Source organism: Lithobates pipiens, unplaced genomic scaffold (genome assembly GCF_037356315.1).
Source record: "Lithobates pipiens isolate NorthernLeopardFrog02 unplaced genomic scaffold, aLitPip1_a1.2 Scaffold_18, whole genome shotgun sequence".
Taxonomy (NCBI): domain Eukaryota; kingdom Metazoa; phylum Chordata; class Amphibia; order Anura; family Ranidae; genus Lithobates; species Lithobates pipiens.
In genome coordinates this window covers 213,338,400-213,353,324 of record NW_027507758.1, presented here as the reverse complement: position 1 = coordinate 213,353,324, position 14,925 = coordinate 213,338,400, and the positions used below count along the sequence as shown (strand labels likewise).

The 14,925-nt window shown below is 44.3% G+C and overlaps 1 protein-coding gene across 2 annotated transcripts in view; it reads right to left on the bottom strand.

Moving 5' to 3' along the window:
* Nucleotides 1-14,925, bottom strand: part of IRF2BP2 (interferon regulatory factor 2 binding protein 2) — a 146,030-nt gene that overhangs the window by 77,093 nt on the left and 54,012 nt on the right. The gene's annotated exons all lie outside the window — the stretch shown is intronic.

Sequence of the window (14,925 nt, the reverse complement as noted above, 5' to 3'; positions counted from 1 at the left end):
GGGAAAATTTGGAAATAGAAAGTTTCTTGGTCAAAGGAATTTTCAGTCAGTGTATGTGGTTTTCGTAACAGAATGTTAAAAACAAGTGAAAATTTCAAACATTCTTTCATTCAGCGAATGTACAAAGATTTTCGCAGTGCTTTTTGCCGTGCGTATTGAGTTCTGTGCATGTCAAGTATATTGAACAAAAAAAAAAAAAAAAAATGAATTTTTTTTTTTTTTTTTAAACACAAAAGTCCTTGACCCTTTCCAAATACGTGGCAGCTGAAAAAAAACGTATCCCATAGGAAACCACGTAAATGAACTGTAGTGCATTTCTGCAAAAAGAACCAAACACAGATATGAACCAGGTCTAAGATGTTTAGTAACATAATGGAGTCAACCACTTGCTTACAGGGCACTTAAACCCCCTTCCTATCCAGACCAATTTTCAGCTTTCAGCGCTGTCGCACTTTGAATGACAATTGCGCGGTCACACAAAAATGTGCCCAAATGACATTTTTATATATTTTTTTCCCCCCAAAGAGCTTTCTTTTGTTGGCATTTGATCACGTAAAAAGTCTGATTATAAAATTTTAAAACAAAATAATTTTTTTTTTTTTTTAAACTGGTAATTTTTGCCCGCCATTGATGTACACTGATGAGGCAGCACTGATGGGCATTGATGGGTGGCACTTGTGGGCATTGTTACTGTTATAAAAGAGGCATAATTGCCTCTTTTTCGGGACCGATGTCCCTTTAAGATAAGCCGGTGATCTGCTTTTTTTTTTTTTTTTTTTTCTCCTCCGCTGTCAGCAGTGAGTAGAAATAAATCACCGAGCTTTTGTTTACATCATGTGATAAGCTGTCATTGGCTGACAGCTGCTCACATGGTAAGTGTGATCACCCGAGTCTCGGTGACTCTGATTACAGGGCACACGCAGTGGAGGCTGTCTTATGACGGCCTCCTGGGAAAAAAAAATTCACATCCATGTGGCCGTCATTAGGCCCTTTATTAGTACCAAAAAAAAAAAAAAGAAGGAGCAGATAATCACTACTGTAAGGGGTTCATTTTTATGTAGAACTGCAAGTAATATTTACAGTAGCGATTTGCTCTTTGTACTACAAAGGGCTCATTTTAGTTTAACCCCATTATGTTACTAGCCGATTATGAAAACATCAATTAGTTGTTTCAGCCCTACTATAAGTATTGGAACACATGTCTTTACACGCACATGAACTTTGAATGGCATCTTAGTCCGTAGGGTTCAATATTGACTTGACCCACCCTTTACAGCTATAAGAGCTTGAACTCTTAGACCCTTTTCACACTGGGGCACTTTGCAGGGAGGAAGAGGAAGAGGAAGAGGAAGACGCAGAGGAAGACGCAGAGGAAGACGCAGAGGAAGACGCAGAGGAAGACGCAGAGGAAGACGCAGAGGAAGACGCAGAGGAAGACGCAGAGGAAGACGCAGAGGAAGACGAAGAGGAAGACGAAGAGGAAGACGAAGAGGAAGACGAAGAGGAAGACGAAGAGGAAGACGAAGAGGAAGACGAAGAGGAAGACGAAGAGGAAGACGAAGACTTTGCTAGCAGCATCTTTGGAGCGGCGTATACATTGAAATCAATGGGGCAGCGCGGCTATACCACCGGCAAAGCGCTGATGCAGCAGCATTTTGCGGTGACTTTAACCCTCTCTGCCGCTAGCAAATAACGATGCGAAATTGGCGGTAAAGCACCGCTAAAAATAACTGCGTTTTACCGCCAATCCACCCACCGCCTCAGTGTGAAAGGGGCCTTAGGAAGGCTGTCCACAGGGTTTAGGAATGTTTGACCATTCTTCCAGAAGCACATTTGTGAAGTCGCACTGATGTAGACCAGACAACCTGGCTCGCAGTTTCTGCTCCAATTCATCCCAAAGGTGTTCCATCGGGTTGAAGTCCACCAGATCCTGTGCAGGCCAATCAAGTTTCTACACCCTAAACTCGCTCATCCGTATTCTTGAGACCTTCCTTTGTGCACTGGTCCAAAGCATTTGGTTGGGGGGGGGGGGGGGGGGGGAATAATGGTGTGGGGCTGTTTTTCGGGGGGGGGGGGGGGGTTGACCTTTGCCCCTTCGTTCCAGTTAAGGGAGCTCTTAAGGCGTCAGCATACCAAGATATTTTTCACAATTTCATCCTCCCAACCTTGTGGGAACAGTTTGGGGATGGCCGCTTCCTGTTCCAACACAACTGCACACCAGTGCATAAACAAGGTCCATAAAGACATGAATAAGCGAGTTTGGGGTGGAGGAACTTGACTGGCCTGCACGTCAACCCGATAGAACACCTTTAGGATGAAGTATAGCAGTTGAGACCGAGCCAGGTTGTTTCATTAGTTCCCTATAGGCTTGTCCCAATACCGTCTCAAGTACTCAATTTTATTTTATTTTTTTAAATGTCGTGATAGTTTTCAGAGCACAATACAGATTAGGCAGCACAGATTAAGCAGCACTGATGAGCACCGATAGGATTAGGTGGCATTCATATGCAGCTCTGACTGGCTGGCACGGACAGAAAGCAGTAACAGGTGACATTTATTGGCACTATTGGGCAGGCACTGAAATGCCATGAGAGGAAAGGCTGCCTGCGACGCCCAATTTAGTACTCCTCGCACTCGGCTGCATAAAAGCAGCAGCGGCCATCTTGTTACACCCTGCCCGAACTATACAGGCTGGGTGTAACATGATGTCCTCTGCTGGCTTACTACAGCAGAGTGCAGGGTGTACCAAGATGGGCGTCGTGATGTCGTCACTTTCGTTCGCCGACTTCAGGTTGCACTGGGTTGCCTAATCCGAAACACTGCATCTCCCAGGTATCAGATCAGGCATCGGAAGCATTTACACAAGTACTCGTGCAAATGCTCCGCGATCTTTAAACCACAAAACACAATTTAAACATTTTTAAGTATATGAGAACCCTTAGCAATACACTGGTCTTCCCAGTTAATAGGAAAGCAGAGGGACTGGGCAGTAACAGCAGGAATTTCACACATGGGAAGCAATACAAAAAGAATAGTATTAAGTTTTCACACAAGTATGGTACAGCAGGCACATATCAGGAATACGAGATGTTGAGGTAGCTTTTTTTTTTTTTTTTAAAGAATAAGATACCTTCACCGCTCTGATATTTTAAGTGTTTGAAGTGTTTTACCATATCAGAATGAAGTGAGCACAGTGGTATTCTGTTATGTACGGTAGGTAGTAACATGCAGGTTAATGGGATAAACAACTGAGCACAACACGGTACACAGGAGACATACCCCCATGGAAGGGTCTGTTTCAGAAGAAACTTCAGCTAGGGATTACTTCGTATCAGAGTGATGTTTAGCAGCATGGGCAGCAGAAAGGTAAATATTCCTTTGCATGTACAGTATTTTAAAGTCAAGAAAATTTTACGCTGCAAAGTCACTTTAACCACTTCCGCTCCGGAAGGTTTTACCCCCTTCCTGACTAGGCCATTTTTGGTGATATGGCACTGCGTTGCTTCAACTGATAATTGTGGATTGAGACACTGTACCCAAATACAATTGATGCGCCGCTGCCCCCCCAAAACACACAAATAGAGCTTTCTTTTGGCAAGATTTGATCACCTCTGGTTTTTATTTTTTGCGCTATGGGGGGACAAAAAAAAAAAAAATAGGATTTTTTGTACTCACCGTAAAATCCTTTTCTCTGTAATTCACCGACCGACACAGATCCGCTCTAACAAAATGGGACATCCCCAAGCAGTGCCAAACGAGGGGTGGGAAAACTAAAACTTCATCCACCATGGCAAGTGGGAACTAGTGGAAAAAAAAAAATAAATAAACACCACAAAATAACAGGGTATCCTCAACAGGAATGATCCCCAAGCCAACTGCGGAAGCAATGCAGCAGTGCATTACATAACAGTAATGCCTTTTTAATCGAAAAAAAAACAGGAATATTAATTGCATATTCAATTGCAACTACACGGCCGCCTGCAAATCTTTGCGGCCAAAACAGGCATCCACCGATGCACTGACGTCCACCTTGTAGAACTTTGTAAACGTATGGACAGATGACCAGGTCGCCGCCTTACACACCTGAGCGACCGACGCTTGGCGTCGGAAGGCCCAAGATGTTCCGATTGCCCTTGTGGCGTGGGCCGTGACCGGAAAGGGGGGGCACCTGCCCCTTCAAGGCGTAGGCTTGTACTAAAATCTGTTTGATCCACCTGGAAATGGTGGCCGAGACCGCCATGCCTTGCTTTGGACCAGCTACCAAAACAAACAGTGAGTCTGACTTCCGAAAGGGAGCCGTGGCAGACAAATACACCTTCAGAGCCCTAACCACGTCCAAAGCATGAAGGGCCACCTCCTTAGGGTGCTTCGGCTTAGGACACAGCAATGGTAATACAATGTCCTCATTGATATGAAAAGCCGAGACCACCTTCGGTAGAAAAGACGGTTACGGACGCAACACCACCTTATCCCTGTGGATAACCAGATAGGGCGACTTGCAGGACAAGGCCGCCAATTCCGAAACCCTCCTGGCCGATGTGATGGCCAATAGAAAGACCACTTTCTGGAAAAGAGTCAAAAGGTGATCTCCCAGATATTCTCAAACTGCGTTTTTTGAAGCGCCAACACCAACGCATGTCAATAGGCAGTAGTGGAGTCTTCCGCTGCGTTTCGTCTGGGGTGTTTATCGACATGCGTTTGAATGACTACTTAAATGTGAGTTCATTACTTTAAAATAAAAGTTTAATAAAAATAAACGGTATTATGCCATTTTGGCTTTATCCTTCCATTTCATGCTAAAATTTGGTTGCTGTCGGAGATATCTCTTCAAGTATTATGATCATACATGTTCAAGAATTGGAGAAGGACTACCCCCACAGTGAGATTCAGTAGACCGGTGACTGCAAAGCCAGTGCCCCAGAATTGGAGCAATAAGCATTTTGTGACCCCTTGAACTAGAGGTCGACCGATATTTGCCGTTTTTTAAATAATCGGCATCGGCCGATTGTGCTGATAAAAAGCAGATTTAGAACTAAAGCAGGACTTTGAAATGACTTCTGTAATAGAAGTCAGTGTAAGTTGCCTGAGTCGTCATAGAAACGTCTTTCCTCCTCTCTGGGCAGTCTGCCAAGAAAAGAACAGAAAGAAACAATGTTTACACTTGAATGAATGAAATCATCTGTGTGTAGAGTTCTCAGTTTAACCATTTAAAGACTAAATCTTTTCTGACACTTGTTGCTTACAAGTAAAAATCCAGTATTTTCTGCCAGAAAATCACTTGGAACCCCCAAAAATTATATATATTTTTTAGCAGAGATCCTAGGGAATAAAATAGCGGTTGTTGCAACATTTTATGTCACACGGTATTTGCACAGAGGTCTTTCAAATGCATTTTTTTGGGAAAAAAATACACTATTTAAAAAAAAATAAAAACAGTAAAGTTAGCCCATTTTTTTTTTCGTCCAAAAGTTTTGACTACCGTTTTTATTTAATATATAGTTTTTTTTTTTTTTTTTTTTATCTAAATCATACATACAAGTAAACTGATTGGAGGTTTGTTTTGTTTAATAAATGTTTAAATGTAAGAAATTTTCTGTACCACTTATGAAGACTGCTTTCACACTGGAGCGGGCAGGCGTTGATGGTAAAACGCAAGTTTTAGCGGCTCTTTACCATCATTTTAGCGGTGCTATTTGGCTGCTAGTGGGGCACATATAACCCAGCTAGCGGCCAAGGAAGAGGTTAAATGCACCCATGAAGCACTGCTGCCAAATCGCATTGCATGCGCTTCGGCAGTGGTGCCCATTCATATCAATGAGCAGGAGTGGTGGAGGAGCAGTGTACACCACTCCAAACGTGCTGCTTGCAGGACCTTTTTTTTTTTTTTTAAGATCCTGCCAGCGCATCGCCTCAGTGTGAAAGCACTCTGTCTTTCACACAGACTGCAGGGGAGCCGTTTTGCAGGCACTTTACAGGCGCTATTTTCAGCCCAAAACCGCCTGAAAAACACCCCAGTGGGAAAGGTGTGTTAGATCAAGGAGGATTAAAAAAAAAAAAATAATAAAAAAGGAAAAAAAGAAATAAAATCGGCCTAACATATCGGCCCAAAAAAATCGGCATCATATAATCGGCTATCGGCTGCCATGATTTCTAAATTTCGGCATCGGCCAGAGAAAAACCCATATCGGTTGACCTCTACCTTGAACATATGTTTAATTGGGTCATTATCTGGTAAGCGCACATCTTTTATGGTGATGGTATCGGCACAGTGGTGAATCCTTGGGATAAATAAATATCTTCTGGATGTTCTTCAGATCACTTATTTCTTTTGGGATTTCACTCCACACACAATGGACTTGTGATATAGACTTTATTTAAACTATTTAATGTTTTATTTCACATAAAATATGTTAATGTTTACATAAATGCTTAGTTGTATTTAATGCCATAGAAGGGTTTTCATACACTCTTACATTTTTTTCTGTTTATGAAAATTTGTCACATTTTCGTTAATTTATATAGCTACTTAGCGCTGCATTTGACAAAAAATATCCATGTTTTAGCGCGTTGGCTGCTATTTTGGGACATTTAGGACAGCGCAGTGTCACATTGGTGGTATTGACTTCTCTGCGTACCAAGGATGCTGAGGCCACCAGAATTACCGGAATCCCCTCGGCTTCCACTCTGCGAAGCAGACGTGGCAAGTTTCAGTGGAGGAAAGGCATAGATCAGCTGATACTGATTTCCATGGAGCCACCAGCGTGTCTGACGCGTCTGCCCACAGATCTCTTGTCCTGGACACGAATCTTGGCACCTTCTGATTGAGACGGGAGGCCAGTAGATCCACATCTGGTGTGCCCCACTTCAGGCACAGCAGCCTGAATGTCTCCGGATGCAATACCCATTCTCCTGGGTCCACCATCTGTCGACTCAGATAGTCCGCCTGCCAGTTCCACTCCTGGGATGTAAACGGCCGACAGGGCCGGTACGTGTCGCTCTGTCCACCAAAGTATGTGAGCGACCTCCCGTGCAGCGGCTGAGCTTCTTGTTCCCCCTTGGTGATTGACGTACGCCACAGCTGTGGCATTGTCTGACTGTATCCCGATCGGACGCCCTTGAAGACTCATCGACCATGTGTGGAGACACAGCCTGATCGCTCTCAATTCGAGCAGATTGATCAGCAACTCGGATTCTTCCATCGACCAGAGGCCCTGAGCTGACTGAACCCCCTTTACTCCACCCCAGCCGGATAGACTGGCGTCCGTTGTGATCAACGTCCATTTCAGAGAAAGGAACGATTTTCCGGACTGAATCACCGGGGACCTCAACCATCAGATCAGAGAGTCCCTAACTGACTGGCTCACCTGGATCTGTCGATCTAGGGACAACTGAGATTTGTCCTATTTTGACAAGCTGTCCTTCTGCAGTACTCTGGTGTGGAACTGGGCGTAAGGTACTGCCTCAAAAAGGAGGCTACCATGAGTCCCAGTACTCGCATGCACAAACTGAGTGATGACCACTTGCGGTTCATCAGTAGTTTGACCACGGATCTGAGAGTCTGCAATTTGTTTGAAGGGAGAAAAACCTCTCGCTTCCCTGGAGTCCAACAGCAAACCTAGGTACTCCAGACGCTGGGTCAGCACAAGCACAGACTTCTTTAGGTTCAACAGCCACCCAAATTCTTGCAGGGTCTGCACGGTGATCACCACATCCTCCTCTAATTCTGAGGCGGAAGATGATCTCAGGAGGAGATCGCCTAGGTAGGCCACGATCGCGATCCCACGTTGTCGCATTAACGCCAAAACTGGAGCCAGTACCTTGGTAAAGACTCGGGGGGCTGATGCCAGACCAAAAAGGTAAGAGCCTTAAATTGGTAATGGGCTTCCCCGACTGCAAAGCACAGAAACGTTTGATGCCCATGGCATATGGGTATGTGCAGGTACGCATCCTGGATGCAGCACAGTGGTGTAGTGGTTAGCACTTTCACCTAGCAGCAATAGGGTTGCTGGTTCAAATCCCGACCACAACACTATCTGCCTGGAGTTTGCATGTTCTCCCTGTGCCTGCGTGGGTTTCCTCTGGGTACTCCAGTTTCCTCCCACACTCCAAAGACATGCTGGTAGGTTAATTAGACCCTGTCCAAAAAAGAATTGGCCATAATATGTGTATGTCAATGTTGTAAGTGTGTCAGGACTCTACAGGTCAAAGGACCACATAAATAGCTGCAGATGGACACCGGTGGCAAGAAAAAGCGCCCAGAGGCGATTCAGTTCGTATAGGTAGCGCTATATAAGTCATTCATTCATTCATGTATAAGGACGCCAGGGAGTCCCCTTGATGGATCGCAGCGACTACTGAGCAAACAGATTCCATACTGAACCTCTGCACTTTTACAAAGAGATTGAGGGCTTTTAAGGCCAAGATTTGACGTACCCTTTCCTTCTTGGGAACCACAGATTTGAGTAGAATTCCTGTAAGCGTTCCGAGTCCGGAACCGGTAAATCACCCCGTGATTCAGCAAATCCCATACCACCCAACAGGGCCTCCTGGCGAACCGGGGATACGGGTATGCTGGGGGGGGGGGGGGGGGGGGGAATCTTGGCGGCCAAGAGAGAAACTCTAATCTTGTAGCATGTGGAAATCAGATCGCAGACCCATTGGTCGGATAACCGGGAGGACCACCGGGCTGCAAACTCCCGAAGGCGACCCCCCACCCGAGACATGGGTGGGGGCAAACCTTCATACGGGAGCAATTTTATACGCAGGCTTGCGATCCCAGGGACGTTTGACCGTCCGTGGGCGTCTTGTCTGAGCTCCGGGCGGATGAAAAAGACGTTTGTGAGCGGAAAAAAGAGGACCCTTGCCTACGGCGTGGCTCCTTAGCTTTCCTGGCCTGTGGGAGTAGTGTACTCTTACCACCAGTGGCATTTTTAATAATGTCATCTAACGAGGCTCCAAAGAGACGGTCGCCAAGGAAAGGAAGATCCGTCAGGGCTTTTTTGGATGCCTGGTCAGCAGACCTAGCCAAATTAAGCGAGGGAGAGTATCCAGGGCCGTGTCACAGATGTACTTAAGGCATTGCACTAGTTGGTCTGCTAGTTCCACGCAGACAGGGGAAGCATGTTGCTCTCCCAATTCGTGGTGCAAAAGTTTTTTTCGGATGCCAGTACAGGTCGCACAGCTGACCCCACAACCGTAAACAAAGAACGAGCCACCGCCTTGGCCTTCCTGTCCATGGGATCCTTGAATGTAGGAGTGCCCTCAACCGGGATCGTGGTTACTTTATTTAACCTGGATACTGGGGGGTCCACGACCGGAGGAGCCAACCATTTCTTGAGAAGGCTTTCCTCAAAAGGGGCAATGCACCGCCTGAAAGGTTATGTTAAGCATCCATCTTGTTTCTGTCAGCCATCTTAATATTCACAAACTTCCATTTTACAATCTGTACAGTTTGAACACCCCTTTAACTTCTCAGATAACTGTCTCAACATGAGATTCTTCTAACTCATTTGTTCTCACACACTTATCTAAAACTTTCACACATTTTCTCAGCATTCCTTTAGCTACTGAAGAAATCATGTACTGTCTCTTATCTTTTTCTCATATTAACAAAGAACAATAGCATTTTGTCTTGACCAGCTGTAATCGTCTTGATGTCTACTGCACATGTCTTATTCTGTGTGACGCGAAATTTACTATATCAATCGCTTTGTAATAACTCAATACAATTAGTTCTTGAAGAAGGACACCATGGTGTGTGTGTGTGGTTTTATTTGTCCTTCGAGAATTGATTCCAGAGCGCTCTGAATTTATACAATACATTGGATCTAAGGTCTGAGAGGTTGAAGGGACCACCCTAGACACAGGATTAACCCTTTCAGCACTGGGGGCTTGTCCCGGGATGGATGTTTATTTACCCTTAACGGACTTGGAAAGCTACTTTAACGGCTCTGTAAGTGAATTCTATTCTTATTGAGTGAAATTGACTTGCCAGGGTCCAGGTGTGTGACTTGGCTTCCAACCCACAGAGATTGCTGTTGGGTTATAGAACCTCTCATTAGTATAGATAAGTTGACCGGTCATGACCTTAGGGGTCATATAGTGTTTTGGGGACACTTAAAAAGGTCTTGGTGACCTTAGAAGAAAAGCTTTTGGTGACCTTAGAAAAATTTAGAGTACTCTAGAGTTTTAGTTCTGTTCGGGACAGAACTGGTGACTGATGATCAATGTATTGTGTAAACTTTGTGTACGATTGTATAACTGCTTTGCTTTAAAAGTATCACGCTGAATGAATTGCGCTGAGTGTGTATATGTGGACTGCTATTTTGTTTCCAGAACCAAAAGGCATACTTGGTGAGTAGTATTCCTGGAGGTTATAAAGTTACAATTTGGGTAAAGCTATTTTGTGAAAGATAAACCGATTAATGTACATTGCAAAGTTAATTTCATAGAAGATTTAAATTTGTCTGAAACAAAACAGCAGCTCCATGAGCAAGATTGTGCGTTTATTGTATCTGAAATACTCTTGAACTTGTTCCAAATTTATTCCGTTACAGACTTGAAGTGATTGTAGCTGTATTAGTATAAAAAAGTATCACGGACAGTACTGAATTTTTTTGTTAAGGGAATCTAAGTTGAGGTATTGTCTAATTGTCTGATTCACACCATTGTCTGATTGTCTGCACCGCTAGGTGGCAGTCAAGCATGATAAATTGCTTTGCTTTCATGGGAAAATGGATTGTACATCACTGCCTAGTTAACCCTTGGGTCGATCATATGGCAGGATGGACAGAAAGCCGGGTTGGGCATTGTGACAACTTTGGATCCATTATTGATCCAGACTTTCCCGAGTAATCTCAAACCCCATTTAGTGGGGTCAGTCAAACAAACGATTACTGAATGGTCAACACTTTCTAGAACTGACTTTGGCAAAGCTCTTTCACAGAAAGATGCAGCAGGTTGTTTTGATATACCAAAGCCATCGCCTGTCTCCGCACAGCATTTCCAAGGGAATACGAAGGGGAACTTTAGAGGCAGAGGAAATTTTAGAGGCAGATTTAAAGGCAGAAATGGAAGAGGGACGAGTCGCTCTAGAAACAATGGATGTTTCAATTGCGGTGCTGAGGATCACTGGGTGAGTCAGTGTCCTCAACCCACCGCTATTCAGACTCCCGATTCCAGCTCTGTCCCTAGCCAGACACAACAACCACAGGCATCCATCCAACAAGGTCCAACATTTCCAATCAAATGGGGAAATCAACAACAATCATGGGGCCCAGAGGGTAGTGTCCCAGCCAATGGTTGTTATTTCAATAAATGGGAGACTCCTCCCCTATCTCGTCGATAGCGGGGCCACTAGGAGTACTATTTGTGAAGATCATTTCAGAGGCAAGTGGGAACCAGCGGAACCCTCTTTGGGAATTAATGGGATACTGACAAAAACATATAGGACCCCACCCCTACCAATAGAAGATGATGAAGGGTACACCATATGCACACATTCTTTTAGGATAATACCAAGGTGTCCTGTATATTTGTTGGGAAGAGACTTGTTTGGGTCACTAGGAATCACAATTACAACCAACTCAGAAGGAGGTCTAGACATTTCCTCAGATAAAATCACTATAGTAGCATGCAAACCAGGTTTATCGATGCTGTCACAACAAAATAGTGAAGAAGATTTTGAGGATATAGACCCCCAGGTCTGGTCTACATCAGATCTGGATGTAGGACTTGTTTCATGCACACCATACAAGGCCACTCTCAAAGAAGGTGCATTTCCTATCACAAACAGTATCCACTCTCTAAAGAAAAGATGGATGGCATAGTGCCAATGGTGAAAAAGTTTCTGCAGTATGGAATCCTGGAGGAAATTATTTCTCCTTATAACACACCTGTTAACCCTGTAAAGAAGCCAGATGGCCCCTTCAGATTTGTACAGGACTTGAGGGCCATAAATGACCTCATAGTCCCAATAGCACCCATTGTACCTGATGTTCCATCTCTACTGTCCTCCATTCCAGCAACAGCCAAATGTTTTACTGTAATTGATTTAAAGAATGCTTTTTTTCTCTGTCCTTGTAGACAAGGAGACAAGGCCACTCTTTGCTTTTACTGTGTCAATTGACCAACACAATCGCCAGTTTACCTGGTGTCGAATGCCCCAGGGATATATAGACTCACCTGTGGTCTATTCTATAGTACTCCAAGCCACCCTCAGGCCTTGGACTGCCCCTCATGGTTCTGTACTGTTGCAATATGTTGATGATCTTTTGATTTGTAGTTCTTCAGAGGAGGACTGCCGAGCTGATAGCCTATCCTTATTGAAATGGTTACATACATGTGGTCACAAAGTGTCTAAGAAAAAATTACAATGGTGTAAACAGGAGGTTGAGTACCTAGGGTTTGTGCTGTCTCCGGGAGTTAGGAAAGTCAGTCACAAAAGAACTGTTGCTATAGTGGGTCTGCCCCACCCACTTACCAAGAAAGACCTGCTAACCTTTCTTGGAATGATTGGTTACTGCCGCCAATGGATACCTGACTGTTCTTTCTATGACAATATATTGAGACAAGCAACCCTCTCTGAAATGTCTGATATTGTAAAATGGTCTGATGAAATGTTAAATGCTTTTACCATGTTGAAAAGTGCAATGGTTACCAGCCCGAGCCTCGGCCTCCCTGATTTTAGCAAAATGTTTCACTTGTTTGCTAGGGAAAATTGCAGAACCATGGCAGGAGTACTGGCCCAGGAACATGGTGGGAGACTGCGCCCTGTAGCTTTTTTTCCTCAAAAGGTGGCTCCAGTACAGGTGCAAGGCATGCTTGCTTGTCTCAGAGCGTTGGCTTCTTGTTCTATGGTTGTAGAGTTGGCAGCACCATTTACCTTGGGCCATAACACTACTTTACACACCTCACACAATGTTACCACACTCCTCAAAACTTTACATACTCAGCATATGTCAGCACAAAGATTGAGTGGGTATGAAGTCATCCTCCTGTCCAATCCAAACCTGAAAATAAAAAGTTCAAACAAACTCTGGCCCAGCTCCAATTTTGAATGCCTTATTAGGTCTTAAAAGGAGAACAGGATGACTTACCACCACCTCATGACTGTACACAATCAATACATCAGGACACTTCACCTAGAGCAGATATGCTTTCAGTACCAATTCCTACTGCACAAACAGTTTTTGTTGATGGCTCTTGCAGCAGACCAATAGTTAATGTCTATCATGTAGGATATGCTGTTGTCCAACTGCCGGATACTGTCCTCGAGGCCAATCCAATACCCTATCAGTCTGCACAAGCTGCTGAATTGATAGCATTAACCCGTGCATGCCAGCTGTTTGCAGGAAAAGAGGTAAACATTTACACCGATTCCAGGTATGCTCATGGTGTGGTTTGGGACCATGGTGTAATATGGCTTTGCAGAGGATATGTGGCAGCAGATGGAAAGAGCATCTCACACTGACCTAGTCACAGCATTACTAGATGCAATTCAGTTTCCTTCAAAACTAGCTATCATGCACATACAGGCCAAATTACTAATATAGCCAAAGGTAATGCACTAGCTGAATGAATAGCTAAAGAAGCTGCATCTACACAAAAGGCAAACATTCAAATGCCCATGCTAACACCTCAGCCATATTCCCTGAAAGAGACACATTGGCTCACGGAACTACAGGCTTTTGCCACCCCTGATGATATTGCGCAATGGAACTGTGATGGGATGGTACAAAAGGATCCTAAAACAGGATTAATCTGCAAAGAGGGGAAGCCGTGTATTCCTGTTGCTAGCGCCCCCCTGTTCATTGCACAATACCATGGACTGGGTCACAAGGGATGGCAGGCCACATGTGAACTTCTAGATGCAGATTTTTTCATTGCAGGATTACCTAGTCTAGTCAAAGCTTTTGTAAGGAGATGTGTCACTTGCATTAGGAGCAATCCAACAGACCCAAAAAAATCAAAGCATGAACATCTTGAGTACCCAACAACACCGTTTACCCATTTACAGATAGACTTTACACATATGCCCAAAGAAGGAAAGAAACAATAATATATTTTGGTTATAGTGGACATGATGTCACGCTGGCCAGACATTTTTGTCACCAACAATAAAAACGCACAAACTGTAGTGAAGATCCTCACACAGGAAATTATTCCTAGACGGGGATGTCCATTGCAAATAAATTCAGATAGACAATGGCCCAGCTTTCACAGCTAAAATCTGCCAAGATCTTGTAAAAGTACTAAAAATAGACTGGAAATTTCACCTCCCCTACCATCCACAGAGTTCAGGAATTGTAGAGAGAATGAATAGAACAATTAAAGACAGGATAAGGAAAGCTACAGGTGGGAATTTTGGCAAGTGGAAAGAAGTTCTCCCAGCTGTATTAGCTGAAATCAGAATGACCCCTCACAGTGTGACGGGTTATTCCCCCTTCGAGGTACTTATGGGTAGGCCATTCCCCACACCGTGGGCTAATCATCCCTTGATGGTAGAGAAAGGCGATTTGGAACAAATACAGGAAGAATATGTAAAAAAACTGATTGAAACTCTTGATATTGTTGAAAGAAGAGTTGCTCGCACCTCTCCTTCACAGGTACCAACCCACCCGTTCCAGGTCGGTGATCAAGTTGTGGTCCAGAGGCTTCAGAAAGGTCGAAAGCCGCAAGAGGTTCCATTCGGACCAGTAACCAAAGTGGTAGCCGTCACCAGGACCGCCATCCTTACAGAGGAAAGCCTACTTGGATCCATGCCAGCAGAGTAAAGAAGGTTGATCTAAGCGCAGGAATTGAAGAAAGGCTGAAAAGAGGTGAAGCAGGTGTTTTAAGTCCTCAAAAGACAAGCACAGACATAAAAGGACAGTGATGTCACTCATTTCACCACAGTCTTCTGGGAAGGCCTTTTGCCTTCTGGTG